The following is a 7,082-nucleotide window of genomic DNA, read 5'->3' as shown; positions in this document are numbered from 1 at the left end:
TCCTTTCACTTTGCACGTCGTGTGCACTTCTCCTTGTTTGTCCCGGTATTCGTAGCCGTAATTTTTGGGACCACCACTGACGAAACTTAGAATCTTGTCGTCGGGATGCTCGTCTGTCCAGGCTCCTAAACGGTCTCCTTCGATGTCAGGGTGCTGTTGAATCGGGTGATGGATGTAAATGCAACTGTCCGTGTCAAAGTACAGGACGCGTTCTTCTAACAGTTCTAAAGCTTCGTACAATTTTAAGCGAGCATGAGCTGTCACGTAAGCCGCAATGATGACATTTCCAAAAGGGTCGTCTTGTACAAAGTCCAGATCTTCTTCGTAATTGACCAAGATCAAATCCTCTCGAACGACGTCCACGTGTTTCATGTATTTGGTTTTGTCGTGAATCATCTGGAAGTAGCGGGAAGGTTCTGTCAAATATTCCGTCTTGGGTAAACACGGTCGTTGTGCCATTTTACCCCACAAGCAATTTAACATCACTTTGGCCAACGATCGCCTGCCTTCGTTTTTTTCGATGTGGTCTAAAGAGATGCCTTCTTGTTCGTAGTATTTCTCTTTGAATTGTATTTGGTCTTCGGGAGTGTGACACCAGGAAGGATAGCCGCTGGCTTCTTGTTTCAGTTTCAAAAAGGCATCCACGTAGTCGGCGAAAATGCCTTTCTGAGTAGGGTCACCCTTGTGGTACTGTTGTGTCTTGGGAAAGTGGCAAATTTCGTACACTTCTAACAGTTGGTATCCCATGTCCAGAGCTTTGAACAATTCCACGCTGACCCAGGTTCCCGTCAAGGCACGTTCTTCCTGGCTGTGATGGCAAGGTTGGTCCTGGTTGCACGTTTCGGCACAAGTACGGCACAATGGAAACATCAGTTTGCCTTGACAATGGTGAGGTAAGACGGGATGGTATAGGTTCGTGGGAGGCAAAACTTTACACTTGATCAAGCCTTCGTATTGTCGAATGTTTTTCAGGTCGATGTGTTCCGTGAACAATTGCGGGTGCCCTACAGGAAAGCGACAATATTTGCACACGTAGGGATACAGCGAACACACGTCCAAGTATTTGATTTCTTCTCCTTTCTCTTCGTCGGCTTGGTACAGCAAACAGGTGGCATTGGTCCTTCCTCCGTACAAACTATCCCTCGGGTTCAGCGGGTCCATGAACTGGTAACTTTCCACGAGGCGTTTAAACTCGGGATCGGTTTTCAAACGGTGATCGTATTCGTGTTCCCACATTTCCACCACTTGATATCCTTGCTGTTCTAACTTTAGGCGTCGCTGACAAGTGTCCTGGAACAAGTCTTCCATGGTTCGTTGCAAAAACTGATTTTTAGTGTCACGGTCAGGGTAACAGACGGGACATCCGTGAAATAAGCAACCGTTAAACTCGTACACGATCTTGGGGTTTTCTAAGTCCCAGCCATCGACCGAATACGTTCCGATGGTCTTTTCGCCTCCTCCGTTGCGGGCATGCTGAATCCATTTGTCTTCCTTGTCGCACAAGTAATGTAACCAACGTAGGGCTTTGACCGAGTATTGACGCTTGACATAGTGGGTCGTTTGAGGACTGATGACAGCCACGGTGTTTTCAGGCATGAATCGTTGTCGATACACTAAGGAACACGCTTTGGCAATGGTGCAAGCTTCTTTCAAAGGATCGACCCCTCCGTGTTCCATGAACAGTTCTCGAAATTTTCCACAGCAACGCCGTAAAATGTCCACGTCGGAACGACAATACTTTAACATTTCTTCCTGAAAGTCGAAGGGGTCCGAGGCATGAGCCTGGTACCAAGCGTAGAAAGCTTCTCGTTGTTCGGTACGCATGTTGTCGGGGTCGTAATAGTGAGCCTCAGGCAAATGGGGTAGAACGGCATGTTGATTGGCTTCCGTATTGAAAAAGTGTGGAAAGTACCCTTTAGCCATTTCTGTCATTCCAAACGTTTTAGGCATTCGACTCAAAGGCATGGCCAAGTAACTCATCGAATCTTTAAACTGCACTTGTCCCACTTGCATGAAAATGATTTTGGCTCCCTTCAAAGTCACTTTAGGACGTTCGGTGCCTTGTTCCGTATAGTATCTGAGAAGAAACTGTCCATCGTATCCGGAGAAATTGTGAGCCATCACCGTGGCATGACGATGACAATCTCCGTAACGTTCGATGTCCTCTTGGCTCCACGTCTTGTCGATGGGGTGTAAGACCCATCGGGCAAAATCGGCTAACGTGTTTGGTCCCCGAAAGATTTTTTCACGGCCTCCAGGAATCTTGCTGCAGTGAGGGCAATGACTGAAGATAGGTTCTTGAATGCACTTCTCGCACGCTCGATGAGCCACGCAGAGATTAGGAATGTGAATGCCGGTCTCTTGCATGCATTCGAAATCGAAAAAGATGAAATTGCCTTTCTTCTTGTGACCGTCCTCTTTCTCTGGTGGGGGTTGGTATTTTTGCACGTAGCATTGGTGTTCCAAGTCCACGATGTGGTGACAAATGTGACATTTTTTCTTTCCTCGACATACGTGTGCCTTGGCATTATTGGTAAGTATGCCTTGTCCACAGGTAGGGCACAATCTCAGGAGTTGACAAGCACATTTCTTCTGTGAACCTTGTGTTTTCAAATGTTGTTGGTAACAGGTAGGACTGACAAACGTGCGCAAACAAGTCGAACAAGGCACTGGTCCTTCGCTCAGACAGGGTGGAGAGGCCAAACATCCTGGGCATTTCATTCCACAATGCTTGTGTTGCTCTCGATTGTTATAACCATAGTCACATTTTTCACAATAATAACTGTATCCCAGGAATCCAGTGATACTGGTAATGGTATCGAAATGGTCATCGTGATGATAGACATGAATGTATTTTCCGTCCTTAAAATCCTGGCCTCGAAACAACAGAGTTCCACGCATTTCTTGAGGGTGCACTTTCAAGGTGTAGCGTGGAGCTAGGGCATCTTGCAATTTTTGCATCTCAGGAATGCCACAGGGTGTGTCTTTGGACAGTCCGGCTTGTTGCAACAGGAGTTCTGCTTCATTTCGTTGTTTGGCTCGGTCGGATTGTTGAATAGTTTTCCAGGTTCTTTTCCATTCTACCGTGTCGTTCTTGTTCGCATAGGTTCGTCCCACCACGATGGCACGGGCTAAACACATCTGGTCTTGAGGGTTGTTAATTCGGACGAGACTCTTTTTGGTGTTGCGAAGGTCGTCCACCAATAACATCTTTTTGCATCCAGTTCCTTGAGGAGGAGAGACGTGGGCCATTTTCAGTGTGGCTTTACCATCGGTGATGTCAAACTGGTCATTAGATTGTTGCACCTGTTGTATCTTGTCCATGACTTTGGAAGGGGTCAGTTCTGCGGGTCTGCTAAACTCGATCCAAACAGGGGATTTCAAACCGTCCTGATCTATGGATAGTGTCAAGCGATCGTCTTCTTTGGCTTGACATTGTCGCTTGAGTGCGGTGAGCAAAGAATCCCACATCTCGGTGATAAACCCTTCTGCTTTCTCCAAGGGTACGTCGGCCTTGAAATCTTTAAACTTCACCGTGTAGGTGTAAGCCGTGGTTCTAAATTTTCTAGAGGAGCGCTTTTCCGTCTCTCGAATGGAATAGTACTTTTCAGGGTTGACTAAGGGTGGTGAACTTGGTTTAGAGGGTTCGGATTCTGGTTCACTCATGTCCTCTTCAAAATCACTGGCATGAATTTGTGCCAAGATTTCAGCCCTGGTACAAGGCGATAGATCACGTTTCTGCCTCTTACTTTCTTCTTCTTCTTCTTTCTTCTCGAATGAATGGGATAGTTTCATCTTGAGTGCAAAACGTCAAATGACTCAAGTTTAAACACCATAGACTAATTTATAGTCTTGGCAAACCAGCGTATATAAAAAGGGTGTGTCTTGTCCTTTCACTATTCATTTCACTCTCAAACCGAGGAGAACGATGGAAGAGACTACCCAGATGGAACGTTTCGTCAGAGCTTTGCGAGGGGTCATTAGAAAATTCTCTTCAGACCAGCCGACGGACTACTCTCCTTCCTTTCGAGATAAGAGTCAGGATACTTGCTATATCTGTCAGAAGAAAGGGCATTGGTCTTCAGAGTGTCCAGACCGTCAAAAAAGAAAAAAAAAACAGGGGCTAAAAAAGACAAAAGTCAAGATACCTGTTATTATTGTAAAGAAAAAGGACATTGGTCTCCAGATTGCCCAAAAAAGAAACAAGAGGAGTCAGAAGAAAAGAAGGATTCTTCAGAAGAAGAGAGGGATTCTTCGGAAGAAGAGAGGGATTCTTCGGAAGAAGAGAGGGATTCTTCGAAAGAGAGGGATTCTTCAGAGGAAGAAAGAAGACAATTCTATTTAAAAGAAGCAAAGAAACAGGAGAAGAAAAGAAGAAGGGAAGAAAATGAGGAAAAAACGGTGTTGAAATTAAAAAAACAGAGACTAAATAAGGAGAAAGAAGTCAATGAACTTTTAATTAAAGTGTTGTGTTGTGAATTGGATTGTAAAAAATGGATAAAAGAATACATGAATGATATAAGGTAAGTGTCTTTGAGTTTTGATTTTAAAATAAGAAGCTACACTCACACACTCATACACAGACACGTACTATAAGGGTAAAATGGGTGGGGTTTATTTTTGAGTTATTGGCAAATTGAAATTGTATTTCTTTTCGAGAAATGTGGGTGGCCCTGAAAAGGGCCTTTTTATTTTGGTGTAGGGGTGAGTTTAACCAATCAACTTTAACTGCCTTAAGCCTTTGCCACGGCCAAGGCCTACTTCTGATGATTGGGTTGAAATCACTAAGGGTGGTATGACAGGCTTAGTCACAGGGTTGGCGTGTTTAGCTCGGGAAGGTCGTATTCTCTTCGGTCGTGATAAAGAAGTCTGATACATTTTTTTCAGACTTCTTAACTCCGCTAAAATGTCCAACAGTACCGTAGCCATTTGATTTTCACCCTCTTGTTTCTTTGCTGCTACTTCTTCTTGCTGTTGTTGCTGCTGTTTTTTTCTTACCTCTTCTTGTTGCTGTTGCTGTTGCTGTAGGAGAAAAGCTTGTTCCGCTTCCTTTTGTCGTTGCATAAATTTCTCCAATTCTTCTTTCTGTCTCTGTCTAAAATTCTCCACTTGCGGTAATGAAGAAGGTAACGAAGGTTCCGGAACAAATTCTTGCGAGGTAAGAAAATCCACAAAATCCCAATGTACCTCTTCTGAAAGTAAGTCCGGGTTCCCTTGGGCGGTCTCCCCTGCTGGTGCACCCCAATGGATCGTTTTCTGAGTTTCCGTCATGTTGAATCACTGTTGCATAGATTGACTGCACACAAGCGCTAGCGAATCTATATAGACCAACTGACGTCACAGACTGCTCTCTTCGGATTGGATGCGAGCTGACTGAATTTTGTAACGCGTGTTCGGATTGGTGAATGAACTCAATCTGTTTCAATCCTACCTCTGCCTATAAATAAGCGCAGTTCAGTGCATTGATTCACTTGTTCTCGTCGCTTCAAGATGTGGACCGATGTGCAATCTTCTACGCTTGTGTCTTCCATGATGTTTAGGACGGACATGCTCATGTATGTCAGGTCCAAGTGGACTGTTGTTGATAGGACAGATACTAGTCAATGGATGAGGAGAGTTTACATAGAAAGACAAGGATGTCTCAAGAGGGTACTTGTGTATGGACCGGCAGTTAGAAGGAGTTTAAGAAGAAGAAGAAGATGTGACAGATGCCATCTATGTTAATATTAATATTAACATAAACCCAAAGGCCCTTTTCAGGGCCAGCCATATTTCTCGAAAAGAGATAGCCTTTCCATTGCCTACCCCATTTTTAAAAAAAAATTAAAAAAAAAAAAAAAAAAAAATCCCATGTTCAATTTCCCTTGACGCTATAAAGTCCCACCCTGTTTAAATTCCTTTGACGCTAAACCGTCCCACGATTTTTCTCCATGTTAATTTCCCTTGACGCTAATCTGACCCACGATTTTTCTCCATGTTAAATTTCCCTTGACGCTAATCTGACCCAGGGGTCTCTGTAATGCTAATTCCCATTGACGCTAATGTACCCCACCTTACTACTCAAGATAGTCTATACATGGCAACCAGTATTAATGGTGGAGGAAGAACCTGGGAAAACACCGGAAAAACACACCAACCCACGAGAAGCTACTGAAAGCTTTCTCACATACCCACATTGGCCGAACCTGAGACTTGTACCCATGCAAACAGAGGTGAGACGCCAGTGATCGTTAACAGTGAGCACTTTATACCACTTGGAGCCCCCTCCAAGTTAGCAGGGTACTTTCTGCAAAAATGAATCCAATTCTTTTAACAATGGTTTTGCATATTCTCTAATTTTTGTATCTTTATTCACATCTAATGTTATGCAAGCATCATTTGCCCATGAAAAAAATCCCTTTATATACCAGGATGCTCACTGAGAAAGTTGGTCAAAAACTAATCAGCAGATTATTTTATGTGAAGTTGTATAAATGTTTTTGTTTTTGGAAATGGTGACCATATTTGATGCTGGATTAAAATTACAATGTAACAAAGCCCTTCAATCCATGGTGCTCTCTGACAGATTTGTTTAAATTCTACTGTGCATTCAAGAGAAACTGTCATTGCAAGGTTTTTCTATTTTTAGTAACATTGGCTATATTTAAAAGCCAAAAGTATGTGTCAAATTGCAATCTCGTAATGTCAGGACATTTTTTGGTTAAATTTAGACCAAACAGTCTTCAGAGATTTTTAGCAGAAAAAAGTTTACCGATTTTTTTATTTTTAGCAATAGGTGCCATAATTAATGGCAGCTCGGCATCATTTGTAACAATTCGGAAGCTTTTTCAGCCAGAATGCTTTCTTTCATATTTAGTTACATCCTGTTAGGTAATTTTTAAGTTGCTTACAAATGTTTCTAATTGTAATAATGGCAGCCATATTTTGATGATAGATCGAAATGATTTAAAAACATCTTAAAAATCTTTATGACAGCATGCTTTCTCTAACATTTGGTCAAATTCTAAATCAATTTTTGAGAAGTTATTTACCTTTTTACTTTAAAGTTTTAGTAATGGTAGCCATATTGGATTATGAATAAT

Source organism: Sinohyriopsis cumingii, chromosome 3 (assembly GCF_028554795.1).
Source record: "Sinohyriopsis cumingii isolate HCF-2022 chromosome 3, ASM2855479v2, whole genome shotgun sequence".
Lineage (NCBI taxonomy): Eukaryota > Metazoa > Mollusca > Bivalvia > Unionida > Unionidae > Sinohyriopsis > Sinohyriopsis cumingii.
Note: the sequence above shows the minus strand (reverse complement) of the source record.